This window comes from Chrysemys picta, chromosome 4, assembly GCF_011386835.1.
Source record: "Chrysemys picta bellii isolate R12L10 chromosome 4, ASM1138683v2, whole genome shotgun sequence".
NCBI classification, from domain to species: domain Eukaryota; kingdom Metazoa; phylum Chordata; order Testudines; family Emydidae; genus Chrysemys; species Chrysemys picta.
This window is the reverse complement of record NC_088794.1, coordinates 37,276,451-37,302,797: the sequence shown is the minus strand read 5'-3', so window position 1 is coordinate 37,302,797 and position 26,347 is coordinate 37,276,451. Positions and strand designations below refer to the sequence as shown.

At 46.5% G+C, this 26,347-nt stretch overlaps 1 long non-coding RNA gene across 2 annotated transcripts; it reads right to left on the bottom strand.

Annotated features, from left to right (window-relative positions):
• Positions 1–1,929: 1,929 nt before the first annotated feature.
• On the bottom strand, positions 1,930–26,347 carry LOC135982989 (uncharacterized). 2 transcript variants are annotated; one of them, XR_010600485.1, is made up of 3 exons: positions 25,572–26,347; positions 13,099–13,280; positions 1,930–3,556 (listed from the first exon to the last, which is right to left on the bottom strand). It is a non-coding gene; the product is annotated as an uncharacterized LOC135982989 (long non-coding RNA). The 2 variants fall into 2 exon arrangements; XR_010600484.1 differs by having other exon boundaries at positions 13,223–13,280.

Genomic DNA, 26,347 nt, shown 5'->3' with positions numbered 1-26,347 from the left:
CCACACAACTATATTGGGCTGAACCTCAAAAGTTTGGTAGTTCTCTTACGTTCAGTTAAAACCCCAGTGTTTTGGGTGTTGAAACTTATTAGTATTATTTATTTGTACTTCAAAAGCATCTAGATACACACATACATAGGTCAGGGCTCTCTGTTACTGTCAAAATAGAGAAGAAGGAGAGGGTGGTGAAACTGAGGCACAGAGAGGGAAAGTGACTTGCCCAAGCTCACAATGCAAAGCAGTGGCAGAGCCAGGCTTAGAACCCATGTCTCCTGACTGCCAGCCTACCCACTGGACACCACCACCACTTTTGGAAAGGAAGGTAGGTTGCACGACTAGCTGTTTTTTACTATGTTTTAGAACTTTGATATATGGACCTGGCCTGTGCCAGGCAACGGTAAGATCAGTGACAATTATGGCAAATAATACACTTCATAAAAAGTTACCCAAACTTTTCCAAATCTCCATAAAGGTTTGGTTCAGGCTGAGTTGACCTAGTGGATGTGGCACAGGACCTAGTGGCTGTGACCTTGTGGCACGGCTTTCCATTGTTCCTCATGACCACTGACACCAGGGCAAAATGGGCATATATAAAACCCTGCCTGATGAAACCAGTATCATTTCCCATTTATTTTGCACTGCTCTTAATGACTGCACTAGATGTAGGGAAATAAGTAAGTTTTTTCAATCTGTGGTGTCCCATATTGGACACCCAATATATTGACCTGTCTGAGTGGAACTGTGGTCTAGAGCAGTGTTTCCCAAACTTGGGACGCCACTTGTTTAGGGAAAGCCCCTGGCGGCCCGGGCCGGTTTGTTTACCTGCCGCGTCTGCAGGTTCGGCCGATCGCGGCTCCCACTGGCCGCAGTTTGCTGCTCCAGGCCAATGGGAGCTGCTGGAAGCGGCACGGGCCGAGGGACGTAGTGGCCGTCGCTTCCCGCAGCTCCCATTGGTCTGGAGCAGCAAACCCTGGCCAGTGGGAGTCGCGATCAGCCGAACCTGCAGATGCGGCAGATAAACAAACCAGCCTGGCCTGCCGGGGGCTTTCCCTACACAAGCGGTGTCCCAAGTTTGGGAAACACTGGTCTAGAGGATTAGGTATCATCCTAAGGTTCTACCATGGACTTGTTATTGATTACACTTTGGTTACTCCTTTGTAAGATGAGGGTGATGATTTTTGCCTATTTCACAGGGAGGCCCTATCCAAGCTTAGATTCTGACCACACTCCATTGTTGGAAGCTGGATCCTTAGGTGCATGTTCATTGTACCTATGCCTTAATCTGTCCCTGTCCATTTCTGAACCCCACTGAGGAGGAACCAAGCCAGTGGAGCCCACAAAAGCAGGTGCCATCAAATGTTGAGCTCATAATTTCAACTCAAGGGGGTAGAGTTTGGTGTAGGGCAGACCATGGGGGAATACCACCTAGGGAACTATATCCCCTTAAAATGTTAACCTAGTCTGACAGTAGTTACAGATCATTTTATTTGCAATGTTATGCCTGCATTCATTTTCCAAACTGCACTGGCACTGTGGTCCCTTGGTGGAGAATAAGAGTTTTATATAAAATGCAGCATGGGTATCAAACCCTGTATAAAGTTAGCATATATAAAGGTCACCATCTAGTGGCAACTAGGACAAACAGCATGTGTTGTATTGTTCATATGTTTCTAGGTTCAATAAAGTTAATGAATGCATTGAAAATGGCTTCTTGGATGCAGCTCTGAACAAAGCATGGTACCTACTCAACGCTCACAGCAATTGCGCAATATGGGAGACATGCCACTAGAATCCCAAAGGCAACCTTTTACTTCCCTTAACAGGGTGACTAAACCACAAATCCAATTAGGATGAAGTGTGAAGTACAACTTAAAACATGCATAGGGCCTTGGGCAGGCCCTCGGAATGGGGATGAATTTCCCCAAACATCAGATCGACAGCGGGTGTAAACCAGCGTATCTCCATTGGTTTCAGTGGAGCTGTGCTGCTCAAGCTCAGTTGAGCATCCAGCCCTGAATGATGGAACACAATTTGGTGTTAGGTAGCCCCTTTCATATACTACTCAGAAGTAGCCCACATTGTTTTACAAAGCAATGAGTTAGTACTGGTAGGACAGAGAACCATAAAGCAGTGAATGTTAAGCCAAGCTACCTTAACTGAAAGGTAGGTTCCCTGCATACCTACAGATAGATATACTGGGCCAGGTCCAAGTCAATAGAGCTATGCCAATTGACACCAATCAAGTATCCGGCTCAGGATACACAACTCACTTCTCCTGCCCCCTCCCCTAAGCCCCAGCTTAATCTGTTAGACTCCACTGCCCCTATCTGAAGTTGTTTTTCTTTTATTTGTTCTCAGGATACCCTTAGCGTAAGTTGAGACAGATTACATTGGAGGAATTGACCAGTTCTCATATTACCCTTCATTAAAAACTTTTTTTTTAAATTTAGGGCCAGATGCTCAGCTGGTGTAAATTATCAAAGCTCTACTGACTTCACAAATCCATTGACTTCTATGGAGTTGAGCTGACTTACAGCAGCTGCGGCTCAGACCCCACAGCACAAGCTCAGAACAAATACTTCTACTGTTACCTGAGAAGGAAAAGAACCCATCCTTTGGAATCCCTCTTCACCGGTAAATACCATATCCCATGGAATTTGGCTAGCAACTACAGCAGACCCTACTACCTATGGGGTACAGACAAGCTTTCTGTGGCGGACTCAATTTGCCTGCCCCTCTTCCCAATTCAGGTGAAGTTAGGCAATATGCATCTTGAGAAAGGACAAATACATCAGACCTCATTTCTGTCCAAGTCCTTACACTACATTCATCACAAAAAGGCTAATTCATGGCCCAGTCACACCTTTCTGTTTACCATGATGGTCTTTGGATCAGGTCTCACGTGCGCTATAATTTTCACAGCCTCAGTAATAGCTTCAGTGGGATTTGAACCTAGGTCCTTTCCGGCCAGAAGCAAGGCGCATAACAGTAGACAAAGAAGCCACATAATGTAGGTCTCCAGGCAAATTTGGATGTTGAAGTTTAGCCATGATTGGGGTAAGGAGACAAAGTGCTATTTTCCCTCAGGAAAGCTAGCTTTATTTTCTAAAGGTTAATGAGAAATAGAAGCAAGTTAGACTAGCCAAAAGAATGAAAATAAACGGAGTGTTTTTCTCTTCCTCATTTTGCAGAAAAATGCATGGCTTTGGTTTTCCTGCAGGCAGTTGCTTCGCATCAATGTACAATGTGGTGACTCAGACACTGTTATTATAAACTAAGCCAAAGAGAAGGTATGTTTTATGAGATACATCTCTACCCCCGCTCCCCCGTCTTTCCATAGTGTATGCTTCCATAAGTGAGAAGGAATAGTCAAAACTTGGCATGATGGTTTTTAGTGTCTCTTGGAAAGGTGTATTCTTCCTTTGCCTTCAGATCAGCAATACAAAGGAGGATTCTGGTTTATAGGGGCTGATGTGTAATGTCAATAGCAACATTTGCTTTTTAAGATCCACATGAGAGGAAAGCAGAATATCATTCAGAAGACAGAGTTCCACACCTGCACGGAGAGGAGAATATGAGTCAAGATCCACAGAGAAGCAATTTTACTCCTATAGAGGAAATAGTTTGAACACACCCACACTTGGGGTTCCAGCCACCGGACCCTATAGAATCAGAAATACATAGGGCCCCATTTACACCACATGCCACCATTCATGGGTAGTTATTCACATGACTAGACCCAATGACTTCAGTTTAAGTAAGTGCTCACACGGTTAAGGAAGGGGTTCACATTCTGGCACAGAGTGAGCCCAATTCTCCCTTCACACTGGTGTAAATTGGAAGTAACTCTATGGAAGTCAGTAGAATGATACAGTTGTGAAACTGGTTTAAGTCAGAGGAGAATCTGGCCCACCATCAACAAGTTTGATGCCACGGCTCAGACCTGCGTTTTGAACTCTGAAGCCTCTGACCATTATGAAACCTCCAAACCCCAAAAGCAAACTAAAAACAAAAATAAGAGGACTTGAGGTCCATCTCCTTGGAGTCGGCGGTTTCCAAAAAAAGAGACGAAAGAGAAATTTTGCTGTGCTCAAAAGTGACTCAAGCTACAGGGGATTTAACGAACTTGCCTCCCACCCACCCCTCTCCCACACACAGATGGACTCTAGACTCAACATTTTTTTAAAATCAGGTCAAACGAAAAAGAAATCAGATGACTCAAAGAAACAAAAAAATGTATTATTTTGAGTCTAGTTATGAGAACAATTTCCTAGGAGAGATAATGTTCCCTTAGATCTTTCTCCATCTGCTCAATGCCTGTGGCACTCTACCATGTGCCCCATATTAGGTCATAAAGGTGATGTTTCTGTTTTGCTGTTTTGTTTTCAAATTTGGGTGCCTAACATTAGGCATCTAAATCCATATTAAGGGATCTGAGTCTGCCACGAATTGTACCTGTTCCATGGTTCAGACCATGGGAATTCAGCACATCCTTAAAGTTAAGCCCATGCTTAAGTGCTGCCCTGAATAGGGGAGGACCTAATCAGAGATCCCGAGTGCCCATTGTAATATTCAATATCTTGGGGAGCGTCCTGGAACCCCCATATTCCTCATTTTTATATAATCACGATCTTACATATAAAGCATGCCTTGTAAGGTATCAGGGGAAAGGTTATGATCAGCTGAAAGTCATTTCTCTGTCCATATATGTATATCATTAAAGCATATGAATTTATGAGAAGTGTTGTATGGTGGTCACTAAAACATGTTGTAAGTTGGGGAATCAGCCAGACATTAGCTCCCCAGAGGCAACAGCAAGGAAAGTAGCCAATATCTGGGTGGGGTATCAATCAACCCATCAACAACCATTGTCCAGCAAGGGAGCTACAATGCAATGACTCACCTGCATGAGGCCACACCAGGGGAATTGCTCAGCCTTGCCTAGAGGCTCAGCAAGGCCCTCCCAGACATGCCTGGACTTGTGTTTTCCAAACACGTGGACTGAGGCTATCAAACAGACAGAATGGACGCAAACTGGGCCCTTCTCCTGCCCCCACCTATGCTGCAAGCAACTAAGACACTGAGAAGAAGACATGACTCCAACAAAATTGGAGATTGGCCCAGGTTTAAGGAACAAACCTGTATATTAAGGACTGCAAAATCCAGTGGGGTGAGAAAAACTGCTTAATCAAGATGTTGCCCAAGAGCTGAGAGTTTAGATTGTGTGCTTATATTTTATTTCTTTTGGTAACTAACTCTGACTTTTTGCCTATCACTTAATATCACTTAAAATCTACCTTTTATAGTCAATAAGTTTGTTTAATTGTTTATCTTTACCAGTAAGTTTGTATGAAGTGTGGGACAAATCTGCTCAGGTTTTCCAAAGGCTGGTGTATGTCCACTTTCCATTATTGAAGTGGTGAACCAATTAATAAATCTGCACTGCCCATCTTGAGCAGTGCAAGATGGTATATTCCTGAGGTACAGTGCTGGGAGCTGGGGGGGATTTGACTCTGATGCCTTTCTCTGTATGATTCATGAGAGGCTCTGGGAGCATTGATACAATATAGCTCTGTGTGGGGCTCCACATGCTGTTGTGCTGAGTGATCACAGCTCCTGGAGGGGTTTTCTGATGGTCACTAACAAGGCATTGTGAGAGACAGCCCAGGCTGGAGAGCGTTAAGGGGGCATAACAGTGCCAGAGTTCCAGGCTGCACCCTGGTGGGATCCAGTCACACCCACATCTTCCAGTGAACATCTGAAATTGATGTAGGGGTCTAAAAACAGGGGTAAGTACTTCATTTTCAGGCACCATGTTTGAAAATGTTGGCGGCAGCCCAGAGAGATGCAAATAAGAAATAGACAGTGACTGACTGAATGACACTCAGCCAGTGAAACAAGAGATAGAAGTATGACCTCAGATTATTCAGAACAATTCTAATTGATGAGTCCATGGTCCAGAGATCAGAAGAGTTACCTAGCAACTTCTGAAAGGTGTTTAACCCTTTCATTGGCATCACACATACACACACACACACACCACAGTTACATTAAGAACAGACATACTCTCCTTTAACCTTCAAGTAAAGCTGTTCCACTAAAACCAGAATGACATTAACATCAAGCACCACCTCCCCACTCCAAGCAGAGCTTTCCACTACTTGAAGTGGAAGAAGAGCCTGAGATACCATGAAATCTACTAGGGACTTTACTACTTCCAAACTATTTGAGACGGAAGATGCTCAGATACAATGCAATGAGTGGCAGTATAAAACTCAAAGATAGAGAGATTTCTCGCTCTACCTTTTGAACAACAGATTGTAGGGATCTCTATAGCTCATAGGATTGGCAGCAGAATACAGAGACTTTTATCCCCAAGTTATGCATTCAAATTCCTGAGAGACCAATAGTGACCCAACAATGTTAACATAACTGATGCTATTTGAAGGCCTATGTGAAATGAATCAGTGGTGTCAGTCCACTTTCTGGTGGGCAGATGACACTAAATTGCAGTCCAAGACAACAGCTAAAGGATTCAGTGAACACAGGCAGACATGGAACTGTCTTCTCCCTGTCTGGGACAGAGTTCATGGGTATTAGTGGGGCTTGTAATGTCACTCGGTGCTTTATCTGTTCTGCCCTGTTACCTACATGTTGTTCGGACCAGGGGAATTCAGCACATATTTAAAGTCAAGTCCATGTTTAAGTGCTGCCCTAAATAGGGAGGGGCCTAAAACATGTGTTTGAAGCTTTCCTACCTTGGCGTGTAAGCCAGCAATTCACAAGGGTACACTAGGCCATTCAGAAATAGTAATTCACAATGGGTTCTGCTAGATGTAGTCTGAGCACTGGCAAGGCCCCACCATTTTTACTGCCGTGTCATCAAACCATGCACAGATTGGGGTTAGAGGACAAGAAGCTGAAATCCCCTGAGACCTGGCTTCTCTCCACTGTTACTACCCATGAGCTGCACCATTGGCGAATTACACTTCCTCATTTTCTAAGGGTAGATGTAGACAAGCGCAGTCAGATTTCTAGTGTCTCTGTCTGGATCTAACCAAGATGAATTCCATTTGACATCTAAAGACTCCTTAGAGCAGCAGCATTAGGATGCCTGGCTTTAAGGGTTTCTTTGACCAGCTTCTCTGAATCAAACATATACAACATGAAATGGAGCGGGAGGGGGAGATAATGACTGGAGTTGTGGTTTGCAGGATAATTGTATGCAAAATACATGCTGCAGGAAATGGGTGTTCAATAATTCATTGCAAAGAGATGTCTCCTACCGGCGCTGCCCTCCTGGCCCTATGAAAGCAAGCTGAGCACTCCATCTATATTCCCTCCCCACCGCCCCCCAATATGAATTTAGTGTTGATGAATGGTACCAAATGGACATTCCAGGAGGCCAGATCCAGCTTCTTATTTGTAGAATAGGTACAAAGAGAGCAATAGCACTGCTGGCGACCTCAGAGTCCCAACCAAAGTGGCAACCAGGAAATAGTAGGATAGCTATATGTTTACCTGGGCTTCACAGCTGACCATGAACCCATGGACGAATGGACTCTACTGCCAAGCTTTCCTCCCTGATGAGTGTGGAGCAGAAAATATACTCAGAGGTGCCGTGAAGATTCAGAAGGAGGAGCAACCTACTGACTGTTGCTCCCGTGCACCACCGTTCACTTCTCTCTCTTGCCAGCATCTAGCCAGGCTAAAGGGAAAAGGAATTCCCCTGCTCACAGGGAAGAAGACGACAATCATCCCCAGCTCCTGACTCCCCCACATGGAGGGAATGAAGAAACCAGCCCCCGCCTTCACCAACACCCACCCACCCTCAGCCTTCTGCTGGAAAAAGGAAAGGGCACAACACCGGGCTCCTGAAACGAAGAATAGCATCCCTCTCCAACTCCCAAGATTCCTCACACCCTGCAGCCAGACTTGAGTGCCATCCCCGTCTCCACCGCAGCTGTGTGTGTGTGGACTGAGTGTCTGAGGAGGAGCAGGTGGATGTTTATTGTATGGTAGCACCCAAAGCCCCCCAGTCGGGAATGGGGGCCCCCCCTGCCAGGCACAGTACAAACAGCACCTGTTGTAAGGGCTTACCATTTCATTTAAGACAAGACACCACCAGCTAGTGCAAACAAACAAGAGGGAAGGAGGATGGCGGTAATTGTAATTACAAAGGCTAACCGTGCGTGATGTCATGGCTCAGAATCAACACAACAGTTGAAGGTTACCATTCTTCTCTTTTTATAAATAATCCATCAATAAAATCATCTATCCATGAGTGCCATTCAGCTCGTCCTAGTGCACTGGCACGTGCACTGGGGTGAGTGGAGAGCTTGGGGGAATAAGTTAGAACAGGGCACGAGGAATGAAGGGGATAGAGGAGGAGAGAGAAGGAACACCAGATGCTGAAAGCAGTGGGAATGATATGCAAAGATCTACAAAAGTGAGAAGAGAAAGTGTGAAGTGAAGGAAGGGAAAGAAAGTTTAACCAAAGGAAAGGAGACATTTCCATGTCTAGCAAAGTATTCAATAGAAAGCTGTTGGCTAATGTGTTCCAATTAATTTGCTGCACAGAGGGTCAGATCCTCAGCTGGTGTAAATCAGAATAGCTCCATTGACTCCAACAGATGTGGCCCATGCTATCTAAATTTTCTCTCTCCTTATACAGACACTTATTATGGGCTAGCTGGTGTTCTATTGGCAAAGCTCTGTTGATGTCAATGGAGCTACACAGATTTACACTAGATTAGGATCTGGCCCAAATCTCTCCCCTTTAGTCTATTGCTCTAGTGATATATAATGTGCCATTGTTCGAAATAAAGAGGGGACATGGGGAAGATTTCCCTGCTCCTCTCCTGATACTGTGAAGGTGGGGCCTATTCTCTTCTCTACATTAGGGTAATTGCATTTCTAGTGAAGATTTTATAGCCAGCAAAGAGAGGCCCTGCAAAATGATTTAGAGAAAACCACAAGTTTGGCACCAGTACCAAGATCCCCCACTCTGAGTTTGGCTGTCTGAAATGCTCAGTTGGAAAAGGAGCTCAAGTTTTTCCTCACGTGGATGTGACACTGCTCTAAGGGTTTTTCCCTCTGCCCATTGTACTCCTATGCACATACACAGGGGGACACACACAAACATGCACATTCCACACAGAGATGGGGACACAGCAAGCACAAAAGCACACCCAGCAATTATACTTACATTAAAAACACACACGTGTAGTTACACAGACATGCATTCATACCGAGCCTTATACACACAAACATGCACAATTCATACAGGGAAGTACACATGCAAGAGCACCACCATATTCACATGCACAAATGATGTTGGAGGACAGCTTGAGCCTCTGTCACAATGGCCAGGAGTGTCTTTGTCCCCTCTCTAGTTGCTGAACTACAAAGAGGATGAATGAGTCTATTGCTATCTTCAAACTAGCAGACGTGGTTTATTTAGCTGCACATGTCCTAGATTCAATCCCACCCAAGGCAGTTGTCAGAGCAACATTGGTCTTAAAGGTGTGAGCCTACTGGAAAGCGTTTTGCGATCATTTGAGCTCACTAGGGGAAAGAGTCCAAAGCCAGCATGAATCTAACCATCTGCAGGCTGAAGTCAAGTGTTCCAAGATCCCAGCTGGCCATCCATTCACACAAATGTTGTGAGTGAAGCCTGGATGTTACACACATCAGAACCACAAACAAATCTCACATAATTAAACATGCCACCTTCACTAGGCACTTGTTAAGCCCTTGCGCCCCACCATCATCATGTTCGTTTAAATGAATTTCATGCTGATGAAAAGTGCCATACTGACAGCTTTGACATTCTCTATGGAGCAGCTGCAGTGCACATGTCCTGCTCCTGCTCCACTAACATTCCTCCAGCCTGTTCTGGAGTGACCTCTTCGTGGGGGAGAAAGCTGTTCAATCTGTAGGACCAGCAAGTCAGATATAAAGACAATAAAAGGATCTACAAGACAAATGGATGGACAATCTCCTAGTGAAAAGAAAGCCCCAGTATTTGCACCAGCAGGAAAGAAAAGGTTATAAATGGATTTGAAAAAACTGCCAGTATTAGATATGCTGTGAATATGTTGACCATATTCTGATCAGTTCACAGTAACATACAGCATACGTTAGATAGATGCAGCAGAGACATTATCAGCCTGATTTGAGGTGATAAAAATGCCTACATGTAAACAGATGTATGTTACATAGATTACCTAAGTGGGATTTATTCATATTATTTTGAACACATATTCAAATTACCATAGGGATTGGCAAACTTGTTTTTCCTAAATCTGAATGCATTTGAACATCGTTGGACTGATCCAAAGCCCATGTAAGTCAAAAGCAAGATTCTCATTGACTTACATAGGCTTTGGATGAGACCCTCTGAGATCAGTATTAAGACTAGTATTTCAGTGTGGTTGGGTTTGCACTCCACGTGGAATACACTGTAGCTACCCCGTCATGACACTATAGTTACACTTTTGGATTAGAGCGGAGCTGCAGCAAATTTGAATACAGAATAAATTGAGTAATTTTGGCACTGAATAAATGCAATAGACAACGTTTCTGCTCCTCCACCTCTGCCGTGATTCCTACAAAGCACTTGAAAAAGAAAATTACTCAAGGGCTTGTCTACACTTAAGCTTCTACAGCAGCACAGTTGCCGCTGTAGCAGTTCAGTATAGACACTACCTATACCCATAGGAGTAGTTATCCCATTGGCACAGGTAATCCACCTGCCCAAGACACAGTAGCTAAAAATTGACAAAAGATTCTTCTGTCAATCTAGAACTGTGTACATGAGAGGTTAGGTCAGCATAGCCACGTATCTCAGGGGTGTGGATTTTTCATGCTCCTGAGACCCGTAGCTATGCCGATGTAAGTTCCCAGTGACTATGCAGCTGGTGTGTCAAGGCCATTGCCTACTATACTAATCTTAATCACTTCATTGTTACTTTGGGCGCAGCCCAACCGTTTGTTGTATCCACTTGTTGTCTCATTATATATTTGGACTGGGACCTCTGGATGTTACTTCAGGACAAATAGCACTAAATAATAGTCTTTGTGGAGAACTTATTTTAGTGTGTCCCTTAATGACATGCAGATCAGATACAGCCAAATTTCAGATTTAGCTGCAATTGAGTCAGGTGACATTTGGATAAGTGGGGTGCGGGTGGAGAGGGAAACAGGCAAGACAAAACATTTATTAATGTAAAACATTAGCCAAAACTATATTGTATGAGAAGTAGCTTTGCTCTAATTACACTGTACATAAAGAGTGGATTTTCTAAAGTGCTTAGCACTGGTGTAATTCTAGTCCTATTGAAGTGGATAGTAAAACTCCCATTGACTTTAGTGGGAGCAGAGTTAAGCCAATGAGGAGGGCTTTTGAAAATCCTAAACTATACGTTTTGTAAAAGCGTGTGAATGGTAGTGTTAGTAAGAATAAATTGGTGCTCAAAATCATTTGTCCAGCTTTTACTGGTTGATTTAAGAGGCAGGGCCTAATCCAGCTTTTCTTTCTATTTTAATAAAGATTTCATGTACCTGGTACTTCTCTACAAGACAGATCCAAACTGATCAGACCTGATGCCTCAAACTTTGGGGAAGTTTGGATCCAGAGCTGAAGTTCACAGCTCAAGCTCATGCTGGCACTGTATAAAATCTGTGAGCTCCGACTAGTTTTGTGAACCATTTTGAACTTAAAAATTAGTCTGAGAGGCTCAACATCATCAACCTCCAATTAGTTCAGCCATCCCCAATTTCAGTGTCATCTACTTGAAGGTTATATGTAGGGGTCCCTTTGTCCCTAAGTGAAGAACAGCCTCCTCTGGGCAGACACTCCCACTGTTTGAATGTGTACAGGAACACGACCCACAAGTTTAGGGCAGGAAGTGAAGAATACTGTATACAGCTGAAATGGTGGCTTTTAAGTGAGCAGAACGTATATATCCAAATTATATCTGATCAATACATTGGGATTTAAGCCCTACTCTTACCTGAATGTCCTGGAAACGTTAACCACCCCTCACAACCAGGATCTTTGTTTGCTATTTCATCTAAAAGATGTGACCTCCTGAAACACCATGATGGGACATTGGTTCACACTAACTCAAAAGCAAGAGTGACTCCTACTGAATCTTCAGCTTTATCAGTTTTTAAAAAACCACTAATGAGTTTGGAAATGCTGACAGTTGCTCCTCCAAATCCATTGTTTGTCAAGCTTGTCAACTCTGATGTCTATCACAACTTATGGGTGATAGCAACCTTAGCTGAATTAAATCGTTCTTTTGCACTAAGGGGACATGCAAAAAACCCTGCAGCAGCACGTCTTGGAGCCCGCATCAATTGCCTGGGGTCACAGGGCTCGAGTCGTGGGGCTAAAAATGGTTGTATAGACATTTGGGCTTGAACCCCTTTTGTGGGTTTCAGAGCCTGGGCTCCAGCCTCAGTTTTTACTTCTGCAGCCTGATCCAGAGTCTGAGAGTCTCTGCTGTGGATTCTATTTTATTTTATTTTTTGCACTGTGTAGACAGACCCTTAGAGCCTGCCTGCATAACAACACTGAGGTGGGGGGAAAAAAAGAATTTCTACTAGTATATATTTTAAGATCGGATAAGGCAGTGGACTGGGATTCAGGAAACTGCGTTCTATTCCCAGTTCTACCAGTGACCTGTTGTATAACCTTGGGAACGTTACTTCGCCTCTTTGTGCCTCAGTTTCCCCTCCCACTTTTGGTTAATCATCTATTTAGCTTGTAAGCTCTTGGAATCAAGGACTGCCTCTAGCTATGTATTTGTACAGCACCTACTACTATGGGGCTGAAGTCTCTAGCTTTGCTACAGAAATTCAACTAATAAATTATAGTAATAATAGAAGTACTGGAAAAGGGATAAAAGACCTATAAAGCGCTAGCAACAGAAATAAGTATAAGTAGATGGCTCTGAACATCAGTGCGGAAGAGAGAGATGGAACCTTTAATATTTAGATCTTGGGTTCATATCTACAACATATCATTAGCTCCTGAAAGTCAGTTCCATCACACTTGGCATTAACTGCCCCTCTTATCAGCAAACTCACATTTTCAGGACTGATGGATACCTCCATGGAACTACTCAGTCCTGGAGGTGCTCCCTCCAAGTTGAAGGTTGAGGCATGTTGGCAGAGCAATGCGGAGACAGACCTGCTGCAGCTTGTACTTTACCTGCTTTGTGAACCAGGGGAGGGCTTCAGTCTCCAGAGCTGTCATTCTTTCCCCAGTACTGAAGAAAGAAACAGGAATAAAAAGTGTTGGGAGTAGGAATACATAACTGCTCTGTTGCCTGTGTTGTTAATGACTGTCATCTGGGTGCAATGATTATAAGAGAGAAACTATTTCTTAGTGTACACAGAGCAAAAGAAAACCCTTAAGCAAACATACCAGCAGAACAATTAGATGGTTAATCATAACTCTGGCTATGGGATGTTTTCTTCATTTTTCCCTTCAAAGGGACAGCGGTTAATAAACAGTGTTGTCTCTTCTGGAGAAATGAGTCACCCTTCTGCCCATTGGGGTTACCCTCACACTGTTGTGGCTGCTATTCAGACCATGTAGGATTTATATTCTCCAGGCAACCGTTCTATTTCAGGTTGTGGTATTCAAAGGCAGGAGTTACAAGGCCATGCTATATAGCTTCCACCTTCAGAACGTTCATTAAGGCTTCCGTTTTCAATCCCAACATTGTGAGTGCTTCCAAACTCAAACTAAAGGCTGGCCTCGAAATATTTCTGTAGAACACGGGGAGAAGAGCCACTAGATGGGTCAAGGACTTGTGACAGGATACAGGGATTTTGGCTTGTCGGTCTGACTCTGCTACAGGATGGTAGTTGATTGAGAGCCACTGGCATCTGATAGATGTTTGGGCAGTCAGCATGTGAAACGAGTGGGTAGCAATCCCATTACCAGTCAGCCCCGCCAGGGCCATGTGTGTGCTTGGTAACAGAGTGGACTTGCATTGTACTGTAAAGGTAGCTATCAAGGGACCTCCTCAGGGAAAGAGTTCCCCCACCTGATCCTGGCTAGTCCTAAAGTCTGACAGCTGAACCAACCTGGGCAGTTATAGCTATAGTGAGCAAAGCTATTCACAGAAACCATTGCATTGTGCCTGGATAAGCTACCTAATGCACTTCCCTTCAACTTGCTCACTACCCTGTTCCTGTATCACCTGCACCCAGGTGCTTTTTCCCCCATTCGGGATGCTACAGACAATGGGTCAGGTTCTCCGCAGGGATATATCAGCATGGCTCTATCAAAGAGACCCATAAGCCAATTTACACCAGCTGAGGATCTGGCCTGATATTCAGACTGTGTCATGCTGGTCCTGATGATCAACACCAACAATATACAATATTTTGAAATTCCTACTGAGTCCCCTACTGGCCTCTATACCAAGATCTCTAATCCCTGATTAATTGCTGTTGGATGTTTGGCTGTCTAGCTGCTCCTAGGACAGAGTGGGAGCGATAACACTTGTTCCCTCTGCAGCTCTAAGTTTCCTAGCAGGGTTTTTCTCTCTCTCACAGAGCTCTGGGTGGGATGGAGCAGCCACAGAAGCCTTGGCTTCACTCCGCTGGGCCCCTGTTCATTTCCTGAACACTTCTGAGGCATCCCATTCGTGGCCAAATTTGGGCTGAGATCCCAGCTGATATTTTAGCTTTTGCCTCAATATATTTAAAACTTCAGCGGCTATAAATAATTCTGACAGGGGCCCCGCCTCCATTTCAGAACATGTGCTTGATTACACATAGATATCTATATCATATATGGGGGGGTTTCCATACAACTGTCAAGGAGAATGCCAAGTCCTGGTAACACTGGCTGATCCTTGGTGAGGGCTGGAGACACCCAATTGGTTTGCTAGCTCTTGACATAATGATTTTCATATTTCATAGTTAACAAGATACGTATGAGGTGGTGTATGCCACCCGGCTGTGCTCTATGGGATGTTTACAAGGCAAAGAATGTAAGAATTACCATACCAGATAAGATCAATGGTCCATCTAGTATCCCATCTCAGAGTGACCAGCTCCTTCAGAAGAAGGTACAAAAAGCCCTGCAGTGGGCAGCCGTGAGAATTAGGGGGGAATACCTTTATTGGGGGTAGGATTTCTCAGTTACTGGCTAGTTTATGACCCTAATCCCACAAAGCACTTAAGCACATGCTTAACTTTAAGCACATGAATAGTCTCATTGATGTCAATGGGGGCCACTCACATGCTTGAAGTTGAGCAGGTCTTTAAGTGCTTTGCTGGATCAGGGCCTATTATCCCTTCCAAAACAGTTGACTTTTGGAGAGTAGCTGCTCTGGGCAGTCTCCCTCATAGGGGCATCTTCCCCTTATATTCCTTCCCTGCGTGCTCCCCAACAGCAGAGTCACATTTTTTTCCCTGGGAGACACCCAACCCCATGCTTATTTAATCATATCACCTCATCTCCTCCATTATGTGCACTTTCCTCGAGACATGTGACAACTGGTGCACACATCAGTATGCCCCACACACCTGTATGCAGGCTCCTATGGGACACAGTCCCCCTCCCCTATCACCAAGCCTGTAGAGCTCCCTCCTTGCTACATGCATTCCCTCTCCCAGGCTTGGGGGTGAAGGGGAGAGGAGGATTCTCCTCTGGAGAGAAGTGAAGGAAGACAGCTCCTGGGGAGAAGGGCAGTGTGGTCTGAAGAATGGGGCAGAGGGTGGCCATGAGACCTTTCTGTCTCAGTTCCCCTCCTACCAGAAAAGGGTCATTTGAGGATCATTAACATCTTCGGAGGACTGTGCAAGGACCAGTCATCATGCTGGCAGGAGACCACAAAAGTCCTCCTTTGAAGGTCTGATTCTCTCGGTCACCAGGTTGATGCTGGGTGCAGCGCCATTATCTTTAATGGAGCTATTCCAGATTCACCACAGCATACGTGAGATTACAGCCAGGCCTGTCTTACCTGGCATGTTTCTCAGTTACACATACCGAGTCCAACCATGCAGTGGGGCAACAGGGACTCCACTAATTGGACACCTCAGAGCCCCTGAAAACTACAGCTCAGAGAGACTAATCGGGTAAAGATGGTGGGATTGGCTCCCATGTGAAGCTCCCCAAATTGGGAAGAGAAATGTGCGGTATGTGAGAGTATCTTCCAGCAAACAGACTTAACACAGCTATTTCTGAACCAAGCACATCATCGGCATCATCTCTAATACCACCCTATTCGGTCAGCCAGATGGCAATCTGAGAAGCAGGCACTCTCCTGGCAAGTCCTTGCTAGTGCAGACAAGGCTTTAGAGCTGTGCTGGCAAACCTTCCTAGTGGAGATGCAACTTACACTAGCAAAAGAGCACTTTTGCTGTTATAGCTTATCCCAGTTCCGTCAACAAAATAAGCAATACTTGCCAAAGAACCCTTTTGTTGGTATAAGTATGCCTCCACTTTTTTCCCTGCACTCCTACCAGACGTAGCTATGAAACAAAAGACCAGATAGAGTAGACTAGGTCTAAGGTCCCTTGCTCAGCTTGGAATTCCATCCTCTTCGATGCACTGTACATGCTTCCTTGCATGCTGCCCAACATGCCTGGCTCATAAAGGCAAAACTCACAATGGGGAGAAGCCAAGTTCAGACTTCAGGAAGAACAGTTGGGGGGTTAGAGCACTGACCTAGAACTCAGGAAAAAAAGTCTAGGTTCTATTCCCAACTCTGCCACAATTTTTTCACACAAATCACTTAATCTCGGTGTTTCTGTAAAATGGGGATGATGATACTTCTTTCTTTGTCTGCCTTGTCTATTTGGATTGTAAGCTCTCCTGGGGAGCATGGGTCTGTAGGTACATACAGGGGACAACGAGGCCCTGATTTGGGCTTTCAGACACATGGCACCGACTGTCACCCCAGATTATATAGCCATGCTAGCTGCAGATGCTAATTGTCATGTTGTTTGGCTGTAACTTGATTTAAAAGCTATTTCAAGTGCAGAAAGAGCCTGAGAACTTTAGGGCCACAGACCTTCAGTTCCACCAATGCCGGCTGGTGGACATTCAATAATGATCTTCAAGTCAGAGCAAATCAAATCTTCCACTGAAATCCCTTGCACTCTTTTCCCTTTTCCTCTGCTCATTTCCTTTCCTCTCCCTTCCTCTTTTCACTGCCAGTCTCCTTTTAATATAAAAATAATATTACAGTAGTGCCTAAAGGCCACTCTGGCCAGCTACAGCTCCATTGTGCCAGGCACTGTGTGAACACAAGAGACAGTCCAGGCAGAAGAGACAGTCCTTGCCTCCAAAGAGGTTACAATTCAAACATGGAAATAGGACTGAAGTGTTCTGCCCATAGACATACAGCACAGTAGCAGAAGAGCCAGACGTAGAACCCAGAGCTCCTGCAGCCTACACCCAGGTCCTGAACCACACAGTCTCTTCCCTGCCATCCTCCTTCTCCACTCAGCTGTTACCTGACTGGCTCGTAGCCCTGCAGACATTCTGTCCCTGCCATGCCTCTTGGGCAGTTGTCAGGTCTGGCTAACTCTCTCTCCAGGGAACATGCTGTTCCCATTTGTGCTACTCCTCTTTGAACTATCAACCCTGATTTTCCACTGAAGTAAATAATAGAAGGAGATGTCCAGCTGAAATGGGGCTAAGCGCTGTCCTCTGGTAGACATCTTCCCTTTCCCACTACCCAGCAGCTCTTAGACCTCCAGCACATTCCTCCTCAGAGTCCCATTTCCTACGCTCTCTGCTTCCTAGCAGGGGAAAGGCACACACTCTTTGGCTCTTCCAGCAATGGAGTCTAGAGCCCCACTCCTGATCCTTACTCCAGGATCCCCAACAGCCCCATTGTGCTTCAAACATAGGTGCAACCACTGGGGGATAGGGAACAGAGAGAGACAGGCCTGTCTCCCCACCCCCAATTTGTTCCTTCCCTGGGGCTGTCCTCCTGCTTTTTCCAACCAACCCTGCAGTGTTTGGTTAGTTAAAATGAAAAGGCTTTCCCCCCTCGCTCCCCTAGAACATGCCTTCCTGTTGCTGCTCATCTCCACTTAATGCCTCCTGGACATTTTCTGTTTTTTCCCCCCTCTGGATCCCCTCCCCATCTGCTCTGATTACCACTACTGCAGGTCCAAGCCTGCAGAAGAGAGAAGAGGCAGAAATACAGCACCGATTCCTCTCTCAGAAATTGGAGCACCAGGCTCCCTCAACATGGGGAGAGAGAGAGAGAGAAAAAAAAAACAGAACAGAGAGATGAGATGAGCAACAGAGAGTCCTGTGGCACCTTTAAGTGAGGGATCATTGTCCAGGATGGGTTGTAGATCACTGATGATGCATTGGAGAGGTTTAAGCTGAGGACTGTAGGTGATGGCCAGTGGAGTTCTGTTGGTTTCTTTCTTGGGCTTGTCTTGTAGCAGGAGGCTTCTGGGTACACGCCTGGCTCTGTTGATTTGTTTCCTTATTTCCTTGTGCGGATATCGTAGTTTTGAGAATGCTTGGTGAAGATCTTGTAGGTGTTGGTCTCTGTCTGAGGGGTTGGAGCAGATGCGGTTGTAGTGATCTACAACCCATCCTGGACAATGATCCCTTGCTTTCACAGACCTTGGGAGGCAGGCCAGTCCTCGCCCACAGACAACCCGCCAACCTTAAGCATATTCTCACCAGCAACCACACACCGCACCATAACAACTCTAACTCAGGAACCAATCCATGCAACAAACCTCGATGCCAACTCTGCCCACATATCTGCACCAGCAACACCATCACAGGCCTAACTAGATCAGCTACATCATCACCGGTTCATTCACCTGCACATCCACCAATGTTATATATGCCATCATGTGCCAGCAATGCCCCTCTGCTATGTACATTGGCCAAACTGGACAGTCACTACGTAAAAGGATAAATGGACACAAGTCAGATATCAGGAATGGCAATATACAAAAACCTGTAGGAGAACACTTCAACCTCCCTGGCCACACAATAGCAGATGTAAAGATAGCCATCTTACAGCAAAAAAACTTCAGGACCAGACTCCAAAGAGAAACTGCTGAGCTTCAGTTCGTTTGCAAATTTGACACCATCAGATCAAGATTAAACAAAGACAGTGAATGGCTATCCAACTACAGAAACAGTTTCTCCTCCCTTGGTGTTCACACCTCAACTGCTAGCAGAGCACCTCACCCTCCCCGATTGAGCTAACCTTGTTATCTCCAGACTTATTCTTGCCTGCATATTTATACCTGCCTCTGGAAATTTCCATTACATGCGTCTGATGAAGTGGGTATTCACCCATGAAAGCTTATGCTCCAATACATCTGTTAGTCTTAAAGGTGCCACTGGACTCTCTGTTGCTTTTTACAGATCCAGACTAACACGGTACCCCTCTGAGAGATGAGGTGGTGGGGGAGAAAGCAGGCACCTGCTGGGAAAGGCCATGTTGTAAGAATTCACCTTTCTGCACCAGCTATTTGTCAGGCTACTTCACTGATACCAGTACCGGAAGCGAGTGTCTCTTGCCCCTTGATTTATCTCTGACCCCCTCCCCAAACTAACATGTGGAGCGAACATCCTTCAGTTCCAGGGCTTTGTGCTGTAGACTAAGTCTCCCTTTACATAGGTGCTGCACAGCGTACATGCCATCCAGCCTGGGGTCCCACATGAAAGGAGTTGGTGATTTCAGCTTAGACCCTCAAAAGCTTTACATTCGACATAGCTGGGCACAGATGCTCCAGAGGCACCTAGGAGAGTTTGGGCTAGCATGTGGTCTGTGTTGCACAGCTTAGAGTAGAAGACTATAATGGCTGCTTCTGGTCATAACCCGCCCCTCTTCCCCCCCGACACAACTATGAATCCATGTATGATTGAGGTCAACGATGGTACATGATGGCAAAAGCTTGCATGGCAAGTGTCCAGCAATACCTGCCTAGCTACCCTCTGAAACTTCACAAGCAGAAAAGTGCACCTATAAATACCAAAATAACAAACCCTTCCCTATCTCCCTTGGCAGACAGGCTAGCAAAGTGTGGCTAATTACATTTTCCTTAGTGTTGCTCCCTATTGTGAAGAATGAAGCTAGTTACCTGGAAACAAAAAGTCTTAAAACATGGTCTCAGCAAAACCAGGTGTTTGATTCAAGGACGGGGGTTCAGCAAAATCCTCTGCAGGAAGCCGAAAGGTTTATCAAGGTCTGTTCTCTTTACATAGAAGCTGGTTTTCATTAAAGAAGGAATTACCACCAGCTCTCTCCTCCCTCACCCTAGTAACACATCATCCCCATCTCTCTCACTGCCAGTTTGTTCTAATAAAAAGCAGAAATCATGTCTGAAAAACATCTTGTACAAAACCAGACCTTCCAAGCAGTCAAACCGATACATTAGCCAGCGTTTAGTCAGACACGTGCATGCACAAATCCCTTGCTAGTCTGTAAACAAGACAGACTGTTTTCTCGGCTGCTGGAGATGAATTTCATGCTGCTGTGGGGGAACCTTACTCTTCCGGGGTTTCAATGGCGGCGTGGGAAGTACTCGGGAAGGGTAGATTTGCAAGGCTACACTCAGTTGCACTGGCACGGTCCTGCCATCTTCTACTCTGCAAACTTTCTAGATTAACTCCAGTATCCTACACTCCCTTAGGCCTGAGCTGCCTTCCATTACACCCGTTTCATGCCAGTGTAACTCCACATGACATCCAACACTGATGAGAAACAAGCATAACAGAGTGATGACACGCGACATTGCCTTGACTGCTGAGTTTTAAACAGGCTGAATGCTATTCAACACCTAATACATCACAGCTGTAAGAAGCTGGCAGGAAATAGTACCTATTACACTGAGAAATATAAAGGGGTTGAAGTGAGATGCAAAGAAATAATTCCATCCTGGCCTCTTCAGGATAAATAGCAACAGGTGAACTCAAAGAGTCACGGGTTTGGTTCAAATAAGCATCCAACTGGTTGGATCCAAGGCTTTTGGGAACCCCAAGGTAGATCTAGCTCTCTGCCTCCCACATAGATCTCATTGCCACAGTTTATGTCACTATGGGATTGTAAAAACCTTGAGAATACCAAGAGGATCTCTTAGTTTTTCCCATCGTTACAGTCATTCTGAGATTTTACAGCCAGACACTCAGGGTGGGTGTAATTATAAGAGGCATTCGGCAGCACCCGGAAGCACAGATTACATTCAGTGTCGGGTTTACAATGGCTCCAGTGACTCCATGGAGCCGGGCCCATGCTGAGAAGGGGCCCCAGCCCCCTCCGCCTGCACTGTGCCCCAAGACCCTGCTGGCTCCCCCGGCCCACCACTTGATCCTCTTGGCCTGCCCGCCGGCTGGCCGTGGCCTCCTCTCCACTCACTGGCCCCACCCCCTGCTCCTCTCAGCCCCCTGGCCGGACCCCAGTGCACCTCCGGCTCTGGGCAGTCTCTGCTTCCCACCACCTGTCTCCCTGGAGTTGAGCCACCTGGGACTGGTGCAGAAGCCTGGCCAGTCTCAGCCAGGTGTGTTTGTGTGTGTGGGGGAACAGTGTGGAGGGGTTGGCTGAGCCCCTCCAGGCAAGTGCATCTTGAGGGAGTCGAGCTGGGACAGGCCCTGGCCTGGCTGATCGCGCCGCTCCTGGGGGGCTGGAGTGATTCCTGGCCCTGGGACCAGCCCTGGCTGCGCTGCCAGCTCAGCCTGGCAGACCCAGTCACCTCCCAGCAGGGCTGGTGAGTGCGGCCGGGAGGCAGGGCTTGGGGGAGTGGGAAGATGTGTGTGTGTTGGGGCACTAGGGAGTGGGGGTTCTGTGGGGGTGCTGGGCAATTGTGGTGGGGCTGTGGGCAGGGGTGGTGTTGTGCAGGGTGCTGTGCATTTGTGGGTGGGTCTGGGGGGGCGCTGGGCATAGGGAGTGGGGGGGATGTTGGACGGGGGGGCTGTGTGGCATGGCATAGGTGTGCTCCCAAGGGGAAGGGGCACACTGGCAGCACAGGGCCGGGTAGGCCACTGCATGTCTGGCAACTGCTGGTTTAAAAATAGTGCCCTCGCATTGGGCGGAGCAGGGCCACCCCCACCATGCCATGACCCATTGCCTCTGGCTAGCCCCTCGCTTCAGGGACTGACCTCCCCGCACCATGCTCTATTGCCTCCAAGGGGACCCACAAAAGGTTAATCCAGGCCTGACCCACTAGATACAGATCTAGTACAATTCAGGATGAGTGGTGGTAAGTTTGATGGGCAGGGAATGGCCTATAATAGATCAATAACATGGGAAGGCCCGTGAAAAAGGAGAGCAGTCATGAAAGCAGGTTGAAGGGACCGAATGAGCAAATGCCATTAGACATCATGTGTGAGCAATCTGCACAGTGAGTGGCAGATGGTGGGGAAAGCCTGGCAGGGTCAGTGCTTCCTCCCCATCTGATCTGAGAGAATGGATAGGTATGACAGCCTGGATGGCAATGCCAACATAAGGCTATATTGGTTTTTCTCTCTGCAGTAGTGGGTTATGCTGCCTACAGGGCCAGCTCCAGGCACCAGCCGAGCAAGCTGGTGCTTGGGGCGGCAGCTTGTAGGAGGCGGCATTCTGCCTAATCCTAGGGCGGCACGGCCACTTTTGTTGTTGTTGTTCCGCTCTGGCTGCCCTGTAAGGGGCAGCGGCGTGGAGGACAGGAACGCCCTGCAGCAAGCCCGGCAGGGCAGCCCGCGTCCTTCCCTCCCAGCCGACCAGAGTGGTGTGGAGCCTTCCCGGCAGGGGGCACAACGGGAGGGGCCGCGTGGCAGCGCCCTGCTGAAGCCCTGGCAGCCCCCCTTCTCTCTCTCTCCCCGCTCCCTCCCCCACCCCCCGCTAGCCAGGGCACATCTGCAGCGCAGGGAGTCCCCCTGCACCCTGGCTCCAGCCGCACCGCAGGTTTTTTTTTTTTTTTTTTTTGCTTTGCTGTTCTGGCCGCTGCGTTTTTTTTTTTTTTTTTTTTTTTGCTTGGGGCAGCCAGAAAGCCAGAGCCGGCCCTGGCTGCCTAGAAACAAGATGGAAAGTCAGATCATATCAGCTGTGTGGTGCTAGAAAATTAATGAGCAGACTTTTAGGGGGAGCTGTTTCTGCTTCCTCAGGTGAGAGCCCAGGAGCTGTGCCTTGTCCAAGGGAGCCATCAGGTGAGAGAGGGTCCTAAACATTCCCCACCAGATCCTCTCAGCATTGTGGAGGAGCAGAACGTTGCAGGATACCACAAAAGAGAGAATCTAGACTGGAGCCCCTCCCAAAAAAGTGTTTATGTCCCTGAACTAAAATAGGTAAACCGGATTCTCACTCTTCCTGCTCTAGATGTGGGGCTGCAAAACTGGGGAATCCAGGCCCGGGCTGCAGACACCACAGCACATTCTAGCCAGAATCAGAAACAGTGTGGGGGCTGTTGTGAGACAAAGGAGCAGGGATGGAGGTAGAGGGACCATGCGTATTTGGAGAATCTAGGCAGCAAGGCACAGACGAGTGACAAGAGACCCCACATACAGACATCCCCACATACCCCACATCCAATTCTTTCCTCCCTCTCCGCCCACCCCCTGCTTCTAAACAAGGAGAGAGACAGTTTAGCTGCTCTGACCTGAACAAAGCCCTCTGTCCTACAAACTGCCTTGCTTCCTGTGGGACAAGCATTGCAGCACTATGGAAAGGGCTTTTTTCCCCCTTCAGGCCCCCTGCTGCCTGCACACACAGGGAAACAGGGAAAGATGGGGCCTTCCCTACCTTTCATCTCTTAGCTTGTTTGTTTTCTTTGTTCTGGTTTTTAAAGCCTACTGGATGCCCAAACGGAAGGGGGTGGTTGGCTCTTTACAAGAAAGGGTGGAAAACAAGTGACACCAGTCCTTTAACAAGACCACAGCGGAGAGTCCCTTATGGCACACTCTGCAGGATTTAATAGATAACTATCTTCCTAGGCATCTTTTGAACCTTCCTATCAAATGTAATTGAGAATTATATCTCTGCTACCAAATTCTTTTTTTTAATTGCCAGCAGAAAGGACCTACTTCCCCTGGGTTTTAGAATAATTTCTATAGAAGTACTGCTCATACTAAGCATCCACAATCATGAGACAAGCTACAAAAAACATCTTGTATTTTTTTTAATTTCATGATTTTTAAGCCAAAAAAGGTTTTTTCTTAGCCTTCTGGTTTTTTGAGCCTTTAGGGTTCATGCTTTCCTCTGCATTCTTGAGGGCTACAAGTTCACTTAAAAAAAAAAAAAGTCACATAACTCTGAGAGCTGGGGCTTTGGGAAAACCACCAAATACTGTGAGATTCATAATGAAGTTGTGGGAGCTGGCAACAATGTTCACTGGATGCCTCTCTAATAAATTCTATAAGCTTTTCTTAAAGGGCAGCTGCAGGCAATAGAACCGGTCAGGTCCCTGCCTTTGGAAGGAGGGGGAGGACACGGGCTCTCAACTTTGCTTGCTTCTGAGCACTAGCAAAACTCTAAGAAGAGGCAATTTAATTCAAATGCTCTGTGTGTATTCACACCATGATCAAAGCCAAGACATGCACCTGCACTCATATTTATCACACCATCTTCAGCAGCCACGGCCAATGATGTATCACAAATGATAAGAGCGTGCAAGATGCATCCTCTTGGCACCGGCAATACCTAACTTACAGTGGTGAAGCCAAGTATACCACTGATTAATATGACCCCAGGAGAGCAGAATATGGCCTCTTTATACCAGATAACCTGGAGTAGCTCCCCTGAAATGTATAGTCACTCCAGATTTACACTTGGTTTAGAGCAGAATCTGGCCCATTATGCTCAAGGTACTTTACTCAAAGTGAAGATGACACCCTTGAATATTTTAGGCTCCAAATGTGATCAAACAGTGCCTCAAAAAGGTGTTTGCATCTATTGAGCTCTGCTGTCTGCATTCAAAAGCCTAGACCCCAGGCTCTGCTATAGCTACGTTGCACCACTCCAGTAACACAAAGCAGCCAAGAGATCATCTTAACTGGCTTATGGAGAATCCCACTAAATGGCAGATGGCACAGTAGTGACTTTTAAGCTACGTCCCGTCCTAGCATCTAATGCAGGAGGGCATGTACAGAGGAAAGAGGCCATCTCTCTCCGCACCTGTGATCCTCAACTGCTAGAATAGTCCGTTGGAGCTATAGGTAGCTACCAGTAAATTAAAGCAGCCTGCTCTAATTTATTTTGGAGACTGAGCCAGACCCAGGATATCAGGGGCAGGTAAAGGGGGCATAAAATTACCTTTGTCCTCACTCCCCCACCCCCCGAGCTGCACAGAGCACAGCTCTGACAGCCCAGAATCAGGACCTAAATATCTAAATTTAAAACCTCATTACTCCATCCTCCTAAAAGATGCCAATAACCAGGGTTTATTTAAGGCTGGATTTGCAATGAGGCCCAAGGGACTGACTCCCACTGACTTTCACTATGGGAGCAACACACATTTGAAAATCCTAAGCGCAGCATTGTGCACCTCTCCTCCCATCAGCAAAACGGAGTACAAGTTAATATCACCAAATGGAGCAGAATGACTGTGATTTGCTATAAAAAGAGTCAACTGACCACTGGGCTTCCCTGCAGCTGGGCATGACATAGCAGCCTCTTCTTCCAGCCCTGAAGCTATCTGCCTCTTCTTGTGACTCAGACCTCCCACCCGGTCACATTTACTCCCACTCCTTCAGGTGTGGCACAGAGAGACTTGTTCTTGCTGGACTCTATCTGGTCTGCCACCTTCACTTCTGAGCTCAGTGCATGAGGACTTTGGGCCTGGAGCAGAGCCAGTTTCCCGGCAACCTGATGAGCACAGCTGGCCTATAGTAAGCTGCCTAATTGGCTACCTTGTCTGAAGAGTCAGCAGCTGTAGTTTGGCAGGTGCTTAAAGCATTTGCCCACTGTTGCATTAGTTGCTGTTTGTTTCCAGCCCTGTGTCACTCCAGGTAATCCAGCTCTGATCCTGGACTCAGATTCTAGCTACTAACTCCTGCTCCAACTACTATACACTGCTGTCCACATCCCCCTCTTAGACACAGTGGGCCATACATCCTTTTCTCCGGGCTTTCAGTAGTCCACACCCTCTTTTCAAGGACTCTGTGCTATTGTGCTAGTCCAGGGACCATAGGAAAAGCAGTTAAGATTCACTGCATCAGGCTCTTTGCTACCACCTCTCTAGACTTCTTCCTATCAAGCATTTCCCTAGGTTTTCTCCTCACCCTACAAAAATCTTCTTATTCCCTGAAGCATTCTTCACTACCTGGACCATAACCGCAGAACTTCTCATTGCAGTGGCCAAACTTCCTGTTTATAGCACCATCCAGCCCCTCCCCACCTAGGTGCCATCA